Consider the following 23,466-nt stretch of genomic DNA (forward strand, 5'->3'; position numbering starts at 1 on the left):
CTACCAAGCCGGAGTAACCGGTTTAACACACGCTGTTAAAGGTTCCCGAAAGAGGGATCTGAACTCGTCTTTTTACCGCGGGAACTGGATCTGCACGTTCCAAGCATTCTGATCAACTTCGAATTATTGCCCTGTACGGCCTATTTCCCTATTTAAATCTAAACGTCTCGGCTCCCGCCTTTTCTTGAACTCATCGCAGACGGTAGGAGGAGTCAGCCAACCTTTCTGCCAGTCCGCGGCGGCTCGCCGCTCTGCCATCGGCGGAGTGATACGTACCGATCGGCGAAAACAGAGTCCACGCGTATTTTATTGCGAAAGCAATACTACTTGCACTTTCACGCCTTTGCCGCGCCGCGGCCGGTGACCACCATCGTGCCGCGGCGGTGTCCACCATTGACCTTCATTTGACCTTGATTGCATTGGATTGGACTGGAATGGATTGTATTAGATTACATTGGATTGGATTGGGTTGGGTTGTATAACCGATGCATCACCACGAGCACCACAACCGGGTACACTACCAGCAGTACCATGGCGTAGGTACGGATATTGCTTTCGCAATTACCGGGCTTAACCAAGCTAAGCCACAGCGAATTTCTTTATTTCTGCGGGCCTAATTTGCAGCTATGTAGCCTCTGACTGAATATTTATTCACCGAAACCAGAAAACAAAAAAAAAACAAACAATATACTAGCGAAAACGAAGCGCCACGGGACTGCCTGAAAGGCACTCCACGCGTTAGTTGATTCCTCCTGCCGTCCGCGGTGAGTTGAAAAAAAGACGGGAGCCGGGACGTTTAATCCGATTTAAATTATGGAAATCGGCCGCCCAGGACAATAATTCGAAGTTTCTAGGAATGATCGGAACGTGTAGATCGAGTTGCCGCGGTAGAAAGACGAGTTCAGATTCCTCTTTGGTTCACCTTTAACCCGTGTTAACACCGTGGTAACACGGTGCGCTATCACACAGTACTAGGCGCACTGGAGCAAGTGTCACATGAACCACCAAGGTACAGTCTTTGTCAAAAGTAACCAGGCTGCATGGTTTGCTTCTAGCTTGTACAGTGGAGCCTTTACAGCTTCGCTGAAGCTGAAATGGTCGTCAAAGGTAATACATACTTCTGAAGGAACCAGCGCACAAAACACAACGGACAAGAAAAAGGTGGAACACGACGGACAGGAGCGCTGAGAGGACAGGAGCGCTGTCGCTATCTGAGAAAGAACTCGCCTATCTGGCACAAAATTCGAGGCACTAGCATTTTAACTTCCCACCTTATGCAACCGTCTTTTTCCCGCCAACTTTATTCCGCTATTTGTTTACACAAGACTTAACCTTATGTTTCTGTGGGTTTTACCTTTTAGCTGTTAGTTTTTTCCGCGATGTTTTCTTAATTTTGGCTGTTAGTATTTTTTGCCGTGTTACTTGTTGGCATTGTATCTTTTTCATTTCCATTGCCCTGATAACTTTATTGCTTTTATCGTTTTTATTGGCTTTTGCCTTTTTGTTTTTATCGGTTTTTGTTATCAGTATCAATTTTCATCTTCACGAGGTCTGGCGTTTTTTCCCTTGTTTTTTTTCCCTGTTGTTTTTCTTGCCTCCATTGAAACTGGTCACCTTCACATGTTATATTAGTTAAGGTTTTTGGTTTGCTTGTGCCGCTTGTCTCATCATGACCTTGTAGATTTCACTTGTTCTTGCTTTCCCTGTGTGACACGCCTCCCTGACATGGCTGTATATATACGTTGCATCTTTACTTCCGAAATAAAGTTGTAAGTTCAGCGCTCCTGTCCGTCGTGTTCCACCTTTTTCTTGTCCGTTGTGTTTTGTGCGCTGGTTCCTTCAGAAGTATGTATTACCAACTAGCCCAACAACAAGTGTTGGTCAAAGGTAAGGACTGGGGGTCTTCTTACCTTTCAACACCTTTTCATCTGCAGGAATGCCACAGGGGCTCCACTATACAAGCTAGAAGCAAACCATGCAGCCTGGTTACTTTTGACAAAGACTGTACCTGCATATGTCTAGTGCAAATAAATGCGAGTCACAATTCTAAGACGCCACTGGGATGAGACGTTCCGTGAATAGAAAGGAAGTCATTTACGAGCCGCATGCAATAGGATCTCGAGACATAGGCAGTGTATTCGTAGCACGACTTTCATCCCCTGATCGTCTCATGTGTCGTGGCGGCAACCTAATACAGCAATTTTGTACCAGTTAAAAAGCTCCCGGATTTTCTAACCTCATTCGGCAAGGATAATGTGGACGCAGCTACCACAGGGCAACATTAATTAGAGGAATACGGGAGAGGCCTTTGTCCTGCAGTGGGCTTGGGTAGGCCGATGTTGATTGTAATTAAGCTGACATCGGACCTGTAGCGTCAAAGAAAGCTTTCCTACATTTACTATGAGAAACTTCTTGCTGTCAGGAAAATAAGCAACCAAAATAAATACTTCTTAAAACGAATAATACTGCTTACTTCTTAACGCGCTTTCGTCAGCCTCAGTGTGCTCAGTAATCGGCTCAATCGACTCGAGTTGCCCTTCACTTCTCCCCAATTTGTTTCCATTCACGCGTCATTTTTTTTTTTCACGTCTTTCATCACGGTTCATCACGGTGTAAATGCGCAAAGCCAGCATCAAAGACCGCCTTGGCATCAGCTTCATACAGAGGACGTAAGTTGCAACAAGCAGAGCTCTCAACCACTGCCAGGGTACCGCCTAGGCAGGCCGTTTTTCTCAAGCACACCCTGTGCCTAATCCCCATATGCGTCGGTTGTTCCTATGCGGTTTAGTTTTGCTCATTGCTGGGGCGTCAAAACGGTCACTGTTAGTGTGTTTCGGTGTTACTACCATGCGAACACCGAAAGCTAAGTGTGAGATAACATTTTCAGAACTTTATGTTGCCTTTTGTTATCTTCGCCCTTTGGTACGCGCCCCTCGTTTAGAAGAGGATTTAGGATGAGATGTACTCGGTAGGACCACAAAATGTGATTTGTATAAAATCTGTCTAAAATATTTGTTGGAATTTTGCAAGCAATTTGGATTACGATTTCCTAAGAAAAAAAAAAGGAAAACCGCGAAAATAGCAATGTTATATGTTAGCCGCCACAATGTTGCTTACACCTTCACTAATGAAAATGCTAACGATTTATATGCAAATTCTATGTACTTCGCTGCTGAAGTTAAAATATTCACGCCTTTTCTTGCATCACTCTCCAATCTCTCCAATCTAGTATGCTGAAACTTGGACACCTGTAATTTCTGGTGCGATATTGTTTTCTTTGATCTTTTATCACCCACATGGGGTGTATCCTGCAGGTAAACTACTAAGGAAATATCTCCAGTGATCAATAAAGTGTACTTCGTACTCTTTCTGTAATCTAGTGCCTTGTATTTTTCTGTGCTGCGCATTGGCACATTTTTGTCTAGCCTCAACTAGTGATTTCACGTGTGTTTTGTGAATTCTTCTGCATTAAGTCAGGAACTAATGTACTCAACCTCTACTGTATGCGTTTCAGTCTATTCAATCTGCATTTTGTCGCTATATAAAGAGAACGCCTCAGTCTTCCTCGCAAATACCTCTTTTGCATAGCTTCAATTGGTCTCCACCAAACGAAAAAATGAAATGTTAACCAAACTGAACACAAAAGGTTGGAGTGATTACTTTGCTCCCACGCGCCATAATGACGAGAAGTCTGCGTGATCAGTGTTAATGCTTTCTGTCCTTTCTTTACTCTGTTGTGCTTCAGAAATGACCGTGGAGTCTTCATCACCTACATCGTAATTGCAAGCTGTTTCGCTCCCCAAATGTGCCAGACGTTATCTCGAAGCTAGACGTTAGCTAGACATTAATTTCACTCCAAGAATACGGAGAATATAAGATTTAGATGGCAGGGTGGGTTCAGAGTCTCGAGATACTAATGACGTTGCGATCATTAGGAGTGTTTTGTTCAGTTCCGGCACCCGTATACACCACGTTTGTCAAGGTGGGGCCAATTTTTGACTACTTTTCGGCCATTTGAAGCTTTCGTCACGCCGCGGTGGTGCTAAGCCTAACGGCGCCGGGGCCTGCGATGGCCCCGGTCGGGTATCCCTCGGCTCTGGCGCCTCCAAATCAAGTCACCGGATACGACCCGCAGTCCTTGCAGATCGTAACAATGGATACCCATCAATCCGAGGATACGACTCAAGGCGAGGATCCTCTACCAACCGAGGACGACTACCTACAAGATATGGTCCGCGTCTGGCGCGGAAAGAAGAACGCGGCAGCGGCATCTAGGGACGCTGGTGCTGGTGCCACCCAGCAACAGGCGCCGGCTAGCTCTGCGCATACGCAGGGCGGGAGTGCACTGACCGCAGCCTCGAAGAGCTCCAAGCAACTCCGGTGGCGGCCGCAGAACAAGCCGCGCATTGAAAAAGATGACATCGTCGTGGTGCTGAAACCAAGAAACACGGTGGACCTCAAGGCAACGTTTGGTCCTGGAGAAGCCGGCGCTGCAGTCCGCAGCATCCTCGGGGACGACGCAAATGCTGGACTTGCAGTGTGGCCCGTTTGGGACCAAAACGTCCTTGTATGTGCACTGAAATCAGTTGACGCCGCGGAGAAGCTACTCCGGGATATTGTGCTGCCGGTAGGGGAACGCGAGCTACCGTTCCGGGGACACCCTAAACTCTCCGGTGCGTTCTGTCGAGGCGTCGTGACTGTTTCGCCAGACGAAACGTCTGAAAGCGTTAAGCGAAAACTCAGTGCGGAACAAAATGTGGTGTCTGTGCTCTGTGCGCAAGCTAGGGGGAACCCCGGTTGCGGTGATCACCTTCGCGGGGACCAAGGTGCCACGGACGGTGTTGTACAGCTACGAACGGCTCCCTGTTCGCCTGTACAAGAAAACAGTGCCAGCATGCCACCGCTGTGGCACAGTGGGCCATCGGGCCGATGCGTGCCCGCGACCGCAGCCGGGACGCTGCAAACGCTGCAGAGTCCAGGTTCCCGATGCCACTCCTGACGGCCCGGCAGAACATGACTGTGCTCCGAGCTGCCTCATCTGCGGAGGCGGCCACCCTACTGGAGCTCCTGGCTGTGCCGGGCGGTTCCGGAAAGCCATCAAACCGAGCTCCCCATCCGGATCGAAACCGAAGATAAAGACAGGGCCCAAGCAGGCTCCTCCGCCCAAGGCCAAGAAAGCGCCAGCCGATCAGGAAATCAAACCCGGCACATCGAAACCTGTAAAGTACGCGACCCAGGCGGTGCCCCCGGTCCTCAACGCCAGGGACTTCCCGCCCTTGGCACCCGTCCAACCACAGGTGAGCAGTTGGAGTAGGGCAGTCTCCGGGCCCCCTACCCGTCCCTCCCCTACCGAAACCGCCCTACAGCAGCAGGTAGAGGAGCTCAGGCGCCAGAACCAAATTCTAGCGCGCAAAATTCAAGAATTAGAGGCCAAACAGGCCGGGTCATCCGAACCAATGCAAGAAGCTGAGCCAGATGACGAGGATGACGGATCGTCCGTAACATCTTGCCTCACTAGCGTCTCGCGGCAGAGCGGGGACACGGTAGTAAGATCTGCTGGTCGCGTCGCCGGCCTAGAGGCACTGCAGCGCCAAACCGAGCAACTGGAGGAGCAAGTGGCGGCCCTCCCGAATCAAATCATGTCAGCAGTCCGCGAGTCCTTCCAGGACATGTTCAAGGGAGCTTTAACGCAAACACTTCCCGACCTTATGGCCCAGGTCACTGACTCGGTCCTTAAAGCCGTGCAGCCCTGGGTCAGCACCCAAATTAAGAACGCCACTAGCTGGGATTCCCCTCACCTCAAACGTAAGACAGCCTTCCGTCAGGCAGCGGAGGAACACGGTTCAGGCTCGGCAGCTGTTGGGTCGGTGCGGCCCCTCGCTGAGGTTGCGCTGGCTCCCGGCCAGAGCTAGTCCGCTCGCCCGTAAATAAATAGAACAAGATGGCTAGCACATCTAACAGGAATGATAAAAACCTTGACAAATTCCAAATCATCCAATGGAACTGCAGGGGTTTCAGATCTTGGAAAAAACGGTCACACCTCCAGCTCTACCTGCAGTCCCTAGGTGACATGCCGGCACTCGTTGCCCTGCAGGAGCCCGGCATAGACGCTAAATTATCAGGCTACAGCACCTTTCAGGGGGGCCCCTCTACGTGCATCCTGGTGAATAAGGCTTACACCGGGGTTCAGGTCGACTTAGACTTGAGTACCGACCAAGAATATATAATGGTCCGGGTACTGCCTCTCAGACGCCGCGAACCGTCAATACATATCCTCAACATATACTGCCCTCCGCATAAGCCGCGCGTAACTTTTAATGAAATCTTCCTTCGCGCGATAAAAATGGCAGCCAAAGAGCCTCTAGTGATCGTTGGAGACTTCAATGCTCCCAGCCTTCACTGGGGCTACCACTTCGAACAGGCAAGAGGACGCAAGCTGGCGGAGCTCATCTCCACCCTCAGCCTCACGTTGCTCACGGACCCGGCGTATCCCACCCGAGTGGGGAATTCGTTAACCCGCGACACGTGTCCAGACCTTTCTCTCGTTAAAAATGCTAGAGCGGCTGCTTTGGAGAACTTGGGAGATTCTCTAGGCAGCGATCACCTCCTTCTCCGGATTACACTCATGGCGAAGGCAGCGCGCAAAAAATGGGGTCAGGCCAAGCTGACCGATTGGCACAAATTCCGAAATCACACTATCCCTCCCGTACTATTTTCCGGCGGCTACGCAGAGTGGGCTAACCACATATACAACATTCAGAAACAACACCTCACAACACTACAAACCACCGAAGAGATCCCCCGCAGTGGACACCCACCTCCTGCATTTGTGAGAGGCGCGCCGGAGCTTAACTAAACGGTGGAAAAAGCAGAAAACTAATCGCAAATTACGCGACCGCATAGCCAAACTCACAGAGCAAGCTGCAGCGTATGCTGCCGAACTCTCAGATTCAAATTGGATAGCACGCTGCGACGCCGCAGCTCATCAGATGAGCTCGAAGGGGACGTGGCGTCTCTTTCGCAGTCTCATCGACCCCTCCCAAACGAGAGGGGAGACGCAAAAGCAGCTCCGGCGGGCTCTGCAAGGGTTCCAAGGTACGACGGCGCAACTTGCGGACACTCTGTGCGACAGATATCTTTGTCGTACGGAGGACCCACCTGGGCCTGAGTGCATGTACAATGGCAGGCCTAATGAAACACTTGATGCCCCTTTTGAGTTGCACGACCTTAAGGCGGCCTTAGCAAAAATGCGCCGGGGTACGGCTCCGGGACGGGATCACATAACAGTGAACCTGTTGGCGAACCCAGCGGACTCAGCCTACCTCCATTTATTAGAATACCTCAACCAGATCTGGGACGGGCGTCCACTCCCTCCCGAGTGGAAAACGTCACTTGTGAGGTTTATCCCTAAAACAGGTAAGGCCGTGATTACGGAAAACCTGAGGCCCATATCACTTACCTCATGTGCGGGCAAGCTTATGGAGACGATGGTTCGGGATCGCCTCTCTCCATACCTGGAGAGTAAGGGCTTCTTTGCAGTCACCATGTTCGGGTTTCGCCCCCACATGTCTGCACAGGGAGGTAATAGGACCCACAACTATGCAACACAATGACAAAGCCATCCTCACCCTTGATCTGAAAGGGGCTTTCGACAATGTTAAACACGGAAGCATCCTGGCCAACTTGAGTTCTACCGATTGTGGGGCTAGGACCTACGCGTATGTAAGAGATTTCTTGACTAATCGCCAGGTCTTTCTTCGGGTTGAGGGCGAGGAATACGGCCCTTACATGATGGGAACACGGGGTACCCGTCAGAGAGCAGTGTTATCACCGCTCCTGTTCAACATTGCTATGATGCGCCTCCCAAGCCAATTGGCCCGGTTGGAAGGCATTCAACACGCGTTATATGCAGATGATATTGCAATTTGGACCACTCAGGGGAGCCTTGGGGACATGCAGGACCGACTTCAGCAGGCTGCTTCCATAGTCGATGCGTATGCTAATGACTGTGGTCTCCAATGTGCTCCAGCGAAATCAGAGCTTCTGCATGTCAGAGCGAACCCAAAGGATAAGACAGCAATACACATCTCTCTGTCAGGAGGTCCTATTAGAGAGGTGGAGGAGCTCCGTATTCTGCGCCTTTTCATTCACCACAGACTCAGACCGGACTCCACCATTGTGAAACTCAAGAGGGTAGGCGAACAGGTAGGGCGCATGATCCGCCGCGTTTCCAACAAGCGGGGCGGTCTGCGGGGCAGGGACGCGCTTCGGCTCGTCTATGCCTTCGTGACTAGCCGGATCCTCTACGCCGTGCCATATCTCCGCACTACTAAGCAAGACGAGGCGCGAATAGACGCCATCATCCGCAAGGCAACTAAGCGAGCCCTGGATCTCGCGGTGGCTACCTCTAATGCCAAACTCAAGGCATTTGGGGGGCTAAAATCCTACCAGGAGCTGCGGGAGGTCCACCTCGTGAACCAATACACGCGGCTCATGCAGACGGCCCCTGGGCGCCGCCTGCTAAACCGCTTACACATCCAACACGACTGCACTCCAGAGTAGGCGTAGCGTATCCCAGTACTGTGGCGCCATATGCTTTGGGTCTCCCCGCTCCGCCGTAACATGGACACCGACATGCACGTAAACAGGCGACAAGCGCGGGCTCGGTCTCTTGAGAGACAACACGGCTCCCGACCGGTGTATATTATGTAGACGTAGCAGGGCCATTTCCCACGGGATTTTACACAGCCGCTGTCGTTCACCAGGAAATGCACGTTGATGGACTCTCTTTTCGAGCCCTGAATTCAATGCGAGCCGAGGAAGTAGCGATAGCGCTTGCTGCCGCCCACGCCAATTCGAGAATCATCATTACGGACTCCCGAAAAGCATGTGATCATTACTTGGCAGGGGAGATCTCCCCCTTAGCTGCTTGTATTCTAAGACGGACTGCCACTGATCCAACACCCAAAAGAATCATTTGGGCTCCTGGCCACCAGGGCTTACGAGGTAATGAGGCCGCTGACGCGGCTGCCCGAGCGCTTACTCACCGGGCTCCTCATCCCAGCTCTTCTGGCTCGGAGACTAACCAGCCGCTGCTGCGATTCAGGGAAATTATAACGCATTATAGCGAAATCCACCGCCTTTTCCCGGCCCCTGCAAAGGGGCTGAGTTAGACGGAGGAGCGAACTTTAAGGCGCCTGCAGACAGGTACTCTACTCTGTCCTGGAATCTTAAAGCATTACGATCCTAACACGGATGGGCGATGCCCGCACTGTGGGGAGACCTGTGATATCTTCCACATGGTGTGGGCATGTACTCAAAATCCCCACCTCCTCCCTTCCCCTACCCCTTCCAGAGAGGCATGGGAGACTGCCCTCCTCAACTGCTCCTCGCTTGAGTCCCAAAGGGCTCTGGTGAAACGGGCGAGAGACGGGGCATTGTCATGCGGTGTCCCGGACTAGGGACGCCGACCATGTAGCGGGGCCACTCTGTGGCTCCCAAACTCTATTTCAGTAATTAAAAGTTTTCACCACCACCACCACTGCCTAAAAACTTCGAATACTTTTGAATACGTCGATGCTGATGTCGTGCGTGCCCTGTTGCTCTTGGCTGGCGATGTTGAATCATACCCAGGCCCAGAAAAGGTACTAGAGGAACTGAAGAAACTGTCTGGTGGTCAGTCACAATTAATAGTCGAGGTCCAATGTCATTGAAATCAACTTACAACTACGGTACAAGCTATTTCTGATCTTAGTAACAGGTTATCCGCCCTGGAAATTCATTACCAAGATGTTGCAACCCTACGCACCGACATGTATACGATCTGCGCTAACACTACCCAAACAGCCAAAAAAATCAGAGGTATAGAAGCCCGTTTGGATGACGCCGAAAATCGCTCGCGACGTAACAATTTAATCTTTTACAACATTAAAGATGAGATTACATCTGAAACGTACTCGGAATCTGAAGAAATAGTCCTCCGCCTCTGCCGTGATCAGTTAGATCTATCCATTGACCCTAAAGAAATTGAAAGGGCTCATCGTCTCGGGCGTCATTCTCCAGAGTGCATTCCACCCATAATAATGAAATTTAGATTTTTTAAAACCAAGGAGATGATTCTTTAAATGGCCATAAGTTAAAAGGCACCGATTACAGCATAGGGGAGGACTTTTCACGCCTTGTCCGAGAAGCGCGAAGGCACCTCGTAAAATTTGCCAAAGCTAATACCACTAAATTTTTCTTGCGCTACAAAACTTTGTGCATCGGTTCTAAACGCTATGCATTCGACGAGTCACCACAGTCTGCACACGAAATCTCATAGCATAAGTCTTATCGTCGCGCCACTAATCTTCCTTCTAACAGCCCTCGCGGTAAACTTCCAAATCTTTCTTTTTCTGTTATCTTTACCAACATACGTAGTTTCCTTCCCAAGCGTAAACACATTTGTACTCTTGTTTCATCATCTTCCAGCAATATACTTGTACTAACAGAAACGTGGCTAACAGACGACGTCACCGATCCGGAAGTTTTAGCTGATTTACCAAATTTTAACGTTTTCCGAAAGGACCGCAAAGGCTCACGAGGAGGAGGTGTCCTTATTGCCACTAACCAGCTGTTGCCTTGTTCTGTCATTAGCATCCAATCAGAGCTTGAAATACTTTGGATAATCTGCCGTTCCGTACCACAAGTCGTTATACTAGGCGTCTGCTACCGACCCCCCTCAAGTAGTCCAATATTTTCCTCCCAGTTAAGCGATAGTCTAAATCAAATAACTGGCAAATATCCCAACGCGCGCATTCTTCTTTTCGGTGATTTTAATTACCCATCCATTGACTGGCTGAACCCAACACCAACAGGCAACACCGAAATGAACTTTGTCGACGTTTGTTTGAATTTCAATCTCACCCAGTTAGTAACTCCAATATCCTGGACCTCACTCTAACTAACCACCCGGAAAGTTTATCATCGCTTACTTCTCTCCGCGAAATTAGTGACCACAAAGTTTTACACGCTACTTTCACCTTGATCCCAGAATCGCGCCAAACATTCCATAAAACGATTCGCCTTTATGACAGAGCGAATTACGAAGAAATCAATAATCATTTAATGGCGTTCTTTGCAAACTTTGATACAGGTTTCGATGATCGATGAATTGAGGAAAACTGGCTTATTTTTAAAACTAAAGTTATAGAACTTACAGCGAAGTTTATTCCCAACATCACATTTCGTGCCAATCCCAACAAACCATGGTTCACAAAGCATTTGAAAACACTTGAAAACAAAAAGAAGAGATTTTTCCGTGCAGCTAAACGCAACCCGAGTGCATGCACATGGAACAAATATTACGCAGCCGAGTCAACATATCTGCAGTCTATCCGTGATGCCAAACGCGCATTTTTCCAGACTGACCTCCCCAAGATCCGAACAAATAACCTGAGGAAATTCTGGAAAGTATTAAACCCTGAACAGGCGCCGGTCATCACACTTGCTAAGCCACTTGGTGAGATGACCAGTGGGTTTGAATGTGCTAATATTTTTAACGCCGCTTTTTCACCCGTTTTCACACATGAAACTGATATGCCACTTTGTACTGTAACTGACAACCTGAGTTCGCATATGCCTTCAATCATCTTTTCTGTGCACGACATTACATCTATCATTGAAAATAACAAGATGTCATCTTCTGCGGGTGCTAATGATATCACCCCCAAGTTCCTAAAAAATACTTGCCATGCTTCCGCAGCGTATCTGTCAAAACTGTTTGCACAATCACTTTCCACAGGTAGCATACCCAGTGATTGGAAGGTGGGGAAGGTTGTTCCGGTCTTCAAATAAGGTAACAAAGAATCACCCCTTAATTACCGTCCCATCTCTTTAACAAGTGTGCCATGCAAAATCATGGAACATGTCATTTATTCTCATATAATGAACTTTCTTGACTCTATAAATTTTTTTCATCCTGCTCAACACGGCTTCCGTAAGAACCTATCCTGCGATACACAGTTGGCTATTTTCATCCATGACCTGCATGTGAACCTTGACTGCTATTCCCCCCATCCCCAACCCAACCCGGGAGGACTGGGAGGCGACCCTGCTCGACTGCCACAACTTACAGGCCCAACAAGCCTTAGTCGGGCGCGCCCGGGCGGCGGCCACCGCCACTGGGGTCCCATACTAGTGACCTCCACCTAGTGTTTGTAAGGATCGGTCCCTTACGGGCTGATCCAAACATACCTCCTGTTCATTCTTAATAAATGTTTTCACCACCACCACCACCCACTGTAACCTACAAACTGACGCAATATTCCTGGACTTCGCGAAAGCATTTGACAAAGTACCCCACAAACGCTTACTACTAAAAATTTCCTGTTTAAACCTTCATCCTAACAAATTACAGTGGATAAGCGAAGTCCTGGCAAACCGCACCCAGTTTGTTAACGTTAATAATCAAGCACCTGGCTCTGTTCCGTTCACATCAGGTGTCCCGCAAGGATCAGTCCTTGGTCTGTTATTATTTTTAATATACATGAATGACCTTCCAACGCATGTCTCTTGTAACGTCCGTATTTTTGCCGATGACTGTGTCATCTATCGCACTATCAACAACGCCTCTGATCAGTTCGCCCTCCAGAATGACTTAATCAGCGTACAGGACTGGTGTAACAACTGGCTCATAGAACTAAACCCCAATAAATGCAAACTCGTGTTATTTCACCGAAAACATAATCCTGTCCTCTTCTCCTATAAAATCTCGCATGTCACGGTAGAATTAGCTCAGACTTACAAATACCTGGGAGTAACATTGTCCAATGATCTAACCTGGAACGCGCATGTCACTAAAATCACATCATCCGCTAAAAGAAGCCTTGGATTCTTAAAACGACATCTACGTCATGAGCCATAAAACCTAAAATTACTTGCCTACATTCACTTGTCCGTTCTAAATTACAATATGCCTCTGCTATTTGGAGCCCTAACCAAATTTATCTAATAAATTCCCTAGAATCAGTACAAAATCGAGCCACAAGATTCATATATTCGTGCTATTCATATAATGTCAGTATATCAGCACTAAAAGCAGAGGCAGGCTTAACATCCCTGGCTTGTAGGCGTCGTATTACAAGTATGTGCTTGTTTCGCAAATTTTATTTCAGCTCACTTCGTCGTCCGCCCTACATCAATCCGCCGACACGCATTTCCCTCCGCATTGGTCATCCCCTTCAAGTAGCCCCGCCATGTACGCGTACAACTACATTTGCATCGTCATTCTTTCCACGCTCAGCCAAGGACTGGAACAGCCTTCCACACGACATCACCGCAATCACCTGCCCATCAACATTTGCGAACTGTTTAGCTGCTACCTTTAACAGCGAATAATATTTGTATCTTACGTTTTTTCTTTGTTTATTCAATCTGATTTTTCAATGTAACCCACCTCTTATGTAATACTCCCAATCCTGGGGCCCTTTAAGGTAATAAAGTGAAGTGAAGTGAAGAAATAAAAAAGAACTTCGCAAACCATCACTGCTGGACAGCGCTGAAAACCCCAGTTCAAAATATAGATTAGTTAGGGACTGAACAGCGCGTGATAACTAAAATTAGTTTTTTTCCCCCGCAGTATTCGCCACCTTAAAAGTGGAATACGAGATTAGCTCCTAGTAAATTGAAAACGAAATGAAAAATGAAGTTTGACAGCCTATTACTGTTCTCTTTTTTGCCGCAGCAAGATAACCTTACATCAACAGGCAAAAAAAAAGCGAGACTTGGTGCAGGAAGCCAGAGTGAAACGAAATAGGAAAACTTGCCTGAAAAACCAGGGCAACCTGTCTGTCATAGACACGTTAAGTTTGTCGAAACTAAGTTGGAAGCGAACTTTTAACGGATAAATAAAAAAAAATAACCCTTGGCACCCAGACGAGGCCGCAGACGGGGCTGGGTGAAAGCATAAAACAAAATCTTTATCACCAAAATACAAAACTCACAAGTAAAGGGAGTCCGCTGTAAGGACCTACCTAGTGAATCACGAAGTTTCTGCAGACGTGTTAATTTGGTTTTGGCTTTAACAGCCGAAAGGTGCCTATGACGTCGAAGTTCAGGTCAGGTCATATGAGGAGTGCACATCTGCGTTATCAGCTCATCGAAACGATAAAATATCGAAGCGGCAATAATACCGCAGTTATTTTGTCGCGCATCCGTGGTCCATATACACTGTAGGCATATTTCCAAAAGTACAGTAAAGGCTATAAACTATAGAGGTTTAGCGATTTTTTATCGCTCAGTTGGCAACGTATCTAAAGAAGAAAATACGCAACGAGATTTCGGTGCCCATACTTCTGTAAGGTAATGCATAAAAGACTAGTTGAACTATCTTCTTGACAACACAACAAATCAATCCCGGATTTCTACGCACAATAGTTCGAAAACAGAGAGATCGACATTGTCTTACTTTTATTCAGAAGTTGTGAACCAAGCTCGCAACCTTAAATATTATTTTACAGTACCTGTTATTCTTTTCCTTTCACACCAGCATATCAGGGATCAACATGCAAATATGAGGAGGCTTTGGTGCCGCACCGGGACACCAGCAATTATTTTCGCAGAGGTGGGCAAAAGCACACAAATTGAGTCAATCGGCACGCAGCGCAGTTAACAAAAAATTTTGTCAGTAATATTAGTAACCAATGTTTGGCTGAAAATTCTAAAGACTGTAGTGCACACAAAAAGGCAGCGAAAGAAAGGAAAACGTCCAACTAGAAAAGAAATAAAATAAACCACAAAGAAGTGCGTTCTCGGTATATTAAGGTAGATTAATCGTAACAATACGGTATGCAAATCAAAGGGTAACAAAACACTGTATCAGTGCAACCTCATATAGAACGTGAAGGCTAATAAGCCAGTACTACTAGTGGAGCAAATGTGGTCATGCCAACGGGGTCATTATCATTCCATTTTGCTGACAACCAACGAAGTTACGAAAGCCATCAATGGTACGCAGAATACAGGCAACAGCGCGATCTCTACTTGTGCGCTTTGTCGCAATCACAGCCTGGTGGACTTATTAAAAAAAAAGCTTTTTGGGCTAGTCAGCAAGTTAGTTGTTTTTTTTTTTGTTAATAATTCAGTTCCTTGCTTCGTTATTAAGTTACTAAGTCGTACGGTGAAATAGCTTGTGTGTTATTCATGCATATATTGCTTCAATTTCTTTTCATGTGACTGGGCAAGGCTAAACAAGCTGGAACAAGAGCAGTCGATGAGAATCCTAGAGTCTATCTTCATTCAAGTAGGCACGATCTGGTCACTTCGATCAATGTGGTCATGGCAATAACTTGGCTGAGATCTCTCTCGGATTCAGAAGCGACTTCAAAGGAAGGTATACTAAGATGCTTGTCTTTCACCCGCAGCAACCGGGCAGCATCGCAGCTCGCCACGGCTGATAGAGCAACCAGAAGGACGTGGCGCAGATGATACACGTGAGACCGAGACGCACTTCGCTTGCACGCTGTCGCGATAGCATGCACCTTTTCTACTGCACGTGGATGTTAGCACCCCGCGACTACTCAGCAAGGAGCATTCAGCACATATGTTTTGTTACATGACATGCATTGAACAGTTAGATTTAGGCATACCGATGCCCAGTCTTCCACTTTGCTGTCTTTCAATTCGTTCATTTCTGTCCACCTGTCCACTGGGTTGTACAGATGCACACCCTGGTCTCCATCTATGCTCATTCCGGGCGGAGGTGCTCCTGTTCGCATGTGCGGACTTCGGATGTCGGGAGAGAGACGACCCAGCATCCCCCGTACAGCTGGCCCTGTAATACATGGACTACAATGGGAGCTCATCTTACCAATACAACTTCAGGCTAACGTAGAGAAAAGCGGTGCAGAAATGTATTTACGAGTACAGATGTTGCCCCAGAAGAATACAAGGATCTCCATAGGTGCATACACATAAATACCTGAGCCGTATTTTTTCGTTACATTTGATCATAACGCCAATCGTGAGTAGCAACCTGATGTGGAGCTGATAGTAACGAATCACAGTCACGGCCGGTCTGGACGCTGACCAGCTGCCGCCGCATCCAAACCGTCCGTGTCATAGGAAGCATTCATCAATTCGCAGCAAAACCACCGTGCTGTTTTTTTCCCCGAGACAGAAGTAGCGCCCGAAAAGTTCATCAGGCGTATCAAAGCCTGGCCGATCTCCATCAATACTAGAAGTGTGTGATGAGAGGCTAGTTGGTAAGACATACTGAAGACACAAAACTACGCAGGAAACAGGACACAGAAAAGAAGCAGACAGGACGAGCGTAGGCTAACAACTTTGTTGTTAGCCTACGCTCGTCCTGTCTGCTTCTTTTCTGTGTCCTGTTTCCTGCGTAGTTTTGTGTCTTCAGTACTCCATCAATATACGCCGCCTGCAGCGCTCTATCAGTATCCGCATGAGCGGGGCGCGCGTTTTTACGAATAAGTGGCATGATTGCCATGTTTCTGCCACGACCATCTTGACGTCACCTCACCAGATTAAGTCACCTTGAGCAGCAGCCAAGAACAGAGGACCAAATGAAGCAAACTACGTAATACTGCAGAATACGGCCCTTCTACTCTATTTCACTACTACACTAGTTTGGTTTGGTTTGGTTTGTTGGGGTCTAACGTCCCAAAGCGACTGAGGTTATGAGGGACGCCGTAGTGAAGGGCTCCGGTAATTTCGACCAACTTGGGTTCTTTAACGTGCACTGACATCGCACAGCACACGGGCCTCTAGAATTTCTCCTTCAAGAAATAGCCGCCGCGGCCGGGATCGAACCCGCGTCTTTTGGGTCAGCAGCCGAGCGCCGTAACCACTGAGCCACCGCGGCGGGGCACTACTTCACTAGTGTATGTAGCATTGACATCCAGGGGTAGCAGAAATTAGTCCACCTAATTTCGCTGGACATAATACACAGGCGGCGTTCAAATTCACTGCTGTAACATGTTTTTGATGGAACTGAAAGGTGTTTCAATTAATTAAAGGTTGGAATGCAGACTTTCTAGCAGCTCACTGTTTTTCGATATAGTGATCCCCAAAAGCGATAGACTTACGCCAAAACTGAACTATTCTCTGCCCGACGTAATAAAATAATGAAGGCAGCTGTACAAACTAGCAGCGCAATGCATAAGTTACTCTTTCAAGAAGCGCGAGGCGCATACGTTTGAAATGCTGCTTCATCGTGGGAACCAGCTCGAAGTTAGATATCATGGGGTCCACACTACAGCGTGTGTGAGAAAAAAAATGGCTGTGGTTTAGCTCTGGTTAAACCTGGAGTGACGCGAGAGCTCTCCCGAGCAGCGCATTTATACTGCTGCGGCACCTCCCCCCTACGACACGCCGCATGCGCACAGCTGTTGCAGCTCTGTTTCGCTGGCGCGCCGCGCCACCGGCAGCAGCAGCTGCTCCGCACCACGTCACCAGCCGGCTCAAGGCCACGGCGCCTCCACGGAGTGCCACGCTGAAGGCTCGAAGAGCTGGCGTAGTGTAGCTCTCGCTACAAAACGTAATGAGACTACACCTTCATTTTTGGCCTCCGCACGCTGACTGCACAGTGCGCATGGGGGAGCTACAAAACAGAACTCGACCTCAAACAAAATGTTGTCAAGAGCTTTAGAAACTCTCTGAAACAGCTGAACCTTGGTTTTTTGGTAAGCTGTGTGACTACCTTTTAACTCGAGGAAAGCTGCTTTCTGGTATAGTTAGCATGGAAAAATTTCAGGGGGCACTTTGGCTCCCTAAAGTGCTGCAAGGCGAAAGCGTTTCCTGGCAACTGTTTGTTTTTATTTCCTTTTTATTTTTCATATTTTTGATTTATTTTCTTGCTCCTTTTCTTAACTTTATTATTTTATTTGTTATTTTCCTTTTCTTGACTTTACTCCCCTTATTTTATTTATGAAGTCCATGCATTCACTAGGTGCGCTTTTATTCATGCTGGAACCTTGAGCCTTTTAAGCAGTGACGCCGAAAGGAGGACGAATCTGCCGACGCGTCTGTCGACACAGCTGCCGACGCGTCTGTCGACACGGCTGCCGACGCGTCTGTCGACACGGCTGCCGACGCGTCTGTCGACACTCCTGCTGACGCATCTGTCGACACGGCTGCCGACGCGTCTGTCGACACTCCTGCCGACGCATCTGTCGACACTGCTGCCGACGCGTCTGTCGACACGGCTGCCGACGCGTCTGTCGACACGGCTGCCTACGCGTCTGCTAACGACAGTATGAGGCATTAAAGGCTTTCGCCTTAATATCAACACCGGAGACGCGCAGGAAGGAACAGACTCAACACGAACGTTGCTGTTCGGCTTATAAAAAACGACAGACAATTTTGCGTAATTTAAGCTCCGCGCATGTGCCCCAACACAACTAGTCGCTTTTATTTTCGAGAGCTTCAATGACCTCCAACAAGCTCCCTACCGCGAAAGAACTAAGGCATCAATTAGCCTATCTTTTGCCGTTAGTTATGCTGGGTCTATGCCTTATGTAGGGCTTTTATTCTCTCATTACGCACATTTTTCAAAACCGAGTACTATGAGTAGCTCTGGACAGCGTTTTCCTGAAGTATAACGCTAAAGTCCCTTTAAAAGTACAAAAATCGCAGCCCTCGCCTTCCACCGAAATACCTTTAGCCGAAGATTGCCTAGTGTGTACTGTTCTGTTCTCGTCTTTTCCCAGCAGAGGGTGATTTTGCTGGAGATTAACAGTCAGATTGCTTTGAATTTTGTGACATCTAACTATTCCGTTTTAAGCGAGGCGTGTATCATTCCATTCCCCGCGCAGAACTTGGACGGCGCCATCGTGCTGCTTCTGGGCCGCGTTCCGAGCCTGTCCACCGCCATTCAAGAGTGGACCCGCAAGAAGGCCCAGAAGACACTGCGGACACGCACTTCCACGTGGTCTTCGTACACTGGCAACAACAAGGAGAAACTGCAGATTCAGAGGCCCAGGTGAGACTTTTTACAATCGCACCCAGAAGTGCGAGATAGGGGCACTGGGGTAGTGAAGGGTCCGGAAATTTTGACCACCTGGAATCCTTTCACGTGCACTGACATCGCACAGTACCATCGCACAGTACACAGGCCTCTAGAATTTCGCCTCCATAGAAATCCGACCGCCGCGGCCGGGATCGAACCCAAGAATTTCGAGTAAGCAGTCTAGCGCCATAACCACTGAGCCACCGCGGCGGCTGTACAAAAGTAAAAGGCTGACATAAAACTTATGTCGGTAACTTAGGAAAGGTTGAAACTACACCAAGAACAGCAGCAAACTGCAGAACTACACCAAGAATTTAAGTGCATCATCAGCGAAGAATTCCTTAGGATGGGACATGCTTCAGAAACGCAGATACCCACTCAGGCTTAAATTCTTCCATACCACTGTTCATTGTCAAACCAGTATTGCTCGCGACCAATATTTTCTTACACTACCCAACATTTCTGCACGAAAGGACAGCACTTTCAAAGTAAAAGAAAAAGAATGCAGAACAGATTTATTAGAAATGTATTTTTTTTCTTTAAATCAATAACACAACAATACAGTCAATACAAATGCTAAATTTGTATTTTTTGCATTGTGTTTCTGTACCTGCAACATTGTTGCACTGGTTATGTATGAACTCCCCCCCCCCCCCCTCTCACTGTGTAATGCCAAATGGCGCTGTACCTAAAGTGATATATGAATAAATAAAACAGCTCTGCTAGCTCCAAGGGTGCATTTCAAATGTACAACTTACCCCCTGTTCAAGCTACGTACCTTGTCACGTTTGATGAACACTGCAGGCCTGCAGTGTTCATAATCCATAAATAGAATTAGCACAGGAGAATTTGGAAGATTTTTGGGTTATAAGATATTGAAAAGACTAAGAGAAACAAGGACACACAGTGCGTTTTGTCTGTGTTTTGGGGGGGCTTTTTATGCGTAACCAATCAGCCCCAACACTTACGCTGCTACTTAGAAGAATGCAAAGTGAAGTGACCGGGCTGTGCAGCTGAGTGCAACGATATTCTCTATAAACACATACAATAGAAGGGAAGCAAATCAAGGTATAGCTAAAGTGTCATGCCCGTGCCTCGTATTGTCATATGCGGCTTTCCCCATAAACACAGCAGAAGCGATTTGTCGCCCTCTTTTGCATTACTGTGGACCTCTGGGGTTAAAGGCGCGAAACACACGGACGGGACGAGAAGAACGAGACGGCCTTTTAAGTTGTTTTTTTCCATGCTCGTAACGCGGAAACCCTTTCCGTTCCCGCAGCCTTCCCCTCTCAGCAGCGAGAGCTACGTGGTGAGCCTGGGCAACTGCGTCACGTCCATGCTGGTGGCCACAAGCACGCCCAGCGGACCGGCCTCCCGGTCTCGAGAAGTGAGCCCCAGCTCGTCGCTGCGCAGGTCGCGGCTCAGCATCGTCGCCGAAGACGTGCGGCCCTCGTCACGCGCACCACGTCCCTGGACGACGCCACGTCGCCCAGCGCCTCGGGTGTGCCCAGCATCATGGTCACGAGCGGCTGAGGCACGCACGTCGAGAATTATTGCCGAATTCATCTACGCAAAATTGGGCACGAAAGGACACTTTGTGCATTGTCCGTGGGATCACGTCGCGGCTGATGATCTCCTGGTCAAGTCTGCAGAGGACTCTCCTTGAAGGCACTCCTTAGACTGAGCGCATCGTGAAAGTTGGCTGGTCCTTGTGACTTTCACTGGCAGATTTTGGCAGTGATTTTTGAGTCGCAAGCCAAGCATCGTGGTTCATTGCTTCAAACACTACGCGGTGATTTGTGGTTGAAGTCGGATGGATGTTCTGTTTCAGGACATTGGCCAAAGTACCGTGGTAAACAGAGGACTCACCACAAACATGGCAAAGCATACTCTATAAAAAGCCTTTTCGTGTCCTACAAAGGCTAGCTTGGTTGCAGTGTAAATGTTTGCATCACATCTGGTTTCCTCACCAGTCTGTTGGGAGGCATGTGCATGCTTTGGGCTCAAAACAAACCGTTCAAGTGTCAGTCACGGCAGGAATGAACATGGCACTCTAGTAGGGTACCTTGAATTGACAAAATAGTGGTCCCGGCTGCTGTAACCTTCGCAGTTAAAGGCAGTGACAGTCTGTCCTTTGTAAACGATAGACTTGTCAGATAAATACAGAAGGCCAGATTACGACGCAGCACCACCGCTTGCCACAGCCTTTGTGTATACGCGCAGTCATCATTTGCCTTCTCTGAAAACGTGAAGTACCCTGAGAGATACAGATAGACTTAAGAATGAAACGCACTTGTTCAAATCACTACAGCAAGCCTTACGCGCACGCGCAAGTCGCTAATGCATGCTGCCAACTTAGAACCTAGCCTCGAACAAATTAAATCACGACGTAAAAATAAGGAACTGATACTGCCACGGAATGTGACATCACTAAATGCAGGACAAAGAAGGTCACTAAGTACCACAAAACGCACGAGACCGCTCCGGCAATGACAGATGGAGTGGAAAATAATCGAATGCTAACACTCGGGTTTCTCGGCAGTGGCCGCTTTCATTATGTTTTGCAACAGAAGGAACTTTTCGAAAGGAAGGAAACCAATCCCTCAGCCCGTCAAATTAAGTTTGATACAGCGTTACACTTCGAAAAAAAATTAGGAAGGCAAGAACAACAGGGCATACAACAGAAGCTTTCGCCAAAAATGTTTCCCAGCTTCACAACTCCAATCTCTCTTGTTCGTTTTTCAGCTGCATCCGCTGTGTCAGAATTTCAGAAGCGCTCACCTAAAGCAACACTGAGGACAACTGCGTCCATATATTGGTCACAGAAAAAAAAAAGTGACTCTTTCTGGCTACGCTGACGCTTGTGCAGCAGCCAAAGAGGCATTTGTTGGCGAGAGAATTAGATTTAGAAATTTTCCTTCCAGGCTATTCAAACTCGTAATGTCCTTGCCGAAGAGGGCAAATTGCCACCGTTTTGAACCGAATGCAGGTGGGAAGTAGCCTATGGGATTAGCGCCCAAAAACGATGTGGACGCATGAATTTTAATTCCCAAATCGACTGGTGATAATGGCACCTATATATTGTTTTTTTTTAATCTTTTCTAGCTGACATATTCCCCGTTTTCGGTGACAGTCGTCTCCTCTTCCTGATCAGAACGCGACCTGTAACGATAGAGGCAAAATTATATTTGCCCCCGCTGACCTTGTAAACTGCAGACTCGATGTCATCAATGGCCACATACTTTACTGTGTTACAAAAGCTTCGCGTATATCTGAGTAACCATCAGGACAGGAAACTAGGTTGCGCATTGCCTCGCATCACACAGTGTTCGCTTCAAAGAAACAGCGTCCAAGGAGGAACTTAGCAGCCTCCGCCCCACCGGAGTGCCCACACGAAAAGAGAGAAAACGGCAGGTACTTTATGAGCGATATTACTGGGATCCCACTCACATGTATTAGTGATGTATTTGCTAATGCACCGTACAGTATTGTTACCTTCTTTTATATACCAAAGCAAAATGTGATGTCTCCTTCAATCTCAAAGTCCAAATGAAATGATAATCTGTCATGGTGTCTTTATTTTCACAAAACTCCATTCATTATGGTTTTCTTCATAGTCCAGCTGGCCATCAAACAACCAGTAATGTACAAAAAAAACCGTACGTATAACATATGCGCACCGTTTTTGCTCTAAGCTTATGCTAAGGTGGGGGTGGAAAGAAATTTACGTATGTGAAGTTAGGACAGGGCGAATCCGCAACGTTCTTAGTGGTTTTGTTTTTCTACCATCAAAATTTCTTTGGCGTCAGTTATTATAGAACGCATTAACCACACATCTACTGAGGGGATAGCGGCTTCGTCGATGAGGCTAAGTCATAAGGGAGTAATTACTCATTGACATCAACCCGAGCGCAGCCATACCGCCACAAAGGAAAGCTATACAGCTTTCACAGAAACTTCGTGGTTAAAGAAAAATTCGTCCTGGTCTGGGGTTCGAACCCGGGACCACCGCTACACCGGAGCAGTCGCTCTACCAATTGAGCTAACCGGGACGGCAAGCTTATGGTAGAGCGAGAGCGAATTGATCAATAACTCGAAGGCACGGAACCTTTTTGAACCCCCGCTGTGTCCTTCCGCTCCCCGCTTATCAACTAAGTTATCCCGTCTTTGTGCCAACAATATCGTAGATTTCTGTACTCTAAGCAAGAGCCTCATGGGTGTTACTGTCTTGTGTTCGACCAACCTTGTGACAGACAATCCCGTATTGAATGGGCCACTTCAGTTTTCTTTTCCGATAAATGTGACAGTAACTATAGGTATATAGAAACTTCTTAAAGGAATGATGTTGGCAGGCGTTACATCACATTCGCAGAGAAGCGCACATGCTTCCTATGCAAGTGATGTTTAGAACACTGTTTACTTAAATCCTCACTATCCACATTGCTCACTTATTCTCGTAA

At 47.7% G+C, this 23,466-nt stretch overlaps 1 protein-coding gene and 1 pseudogene across 3 annotated transcripts in view; one reads left to right on the forward strand and one right to left on the reverse strand.

Annotated features, from left to right (window-relative positions):
- The window catches only part of LOC149365589 (uncharacterized), a 131,127-nt gene that overhangs the window by 82,398 nt on the left and 25,263 nt on the right, over positions 1–23,466 (reverse strand). The window lies entirely within an intron of this gene.
- Positions 486–20,539, forward strand: LOC149365590 (uncharacterized; annotated as a pseudogene).

Source organism: Amblyomma mixtum, chromosome 1 (genome assembly GCF_055824585.1).
Source record: "Amblyomma mixtum isolate Tamu chromosome 1, ASM5582458v1, whole genome shotgun sequence".
NCBI classification, from domain to species: domain Eukaryota; kingdom Metazoa; phylum Arthropoda; class Arachnida; order Ixodida; family Ixodidae; genus Amblyomma; species Amblyomma mixtum.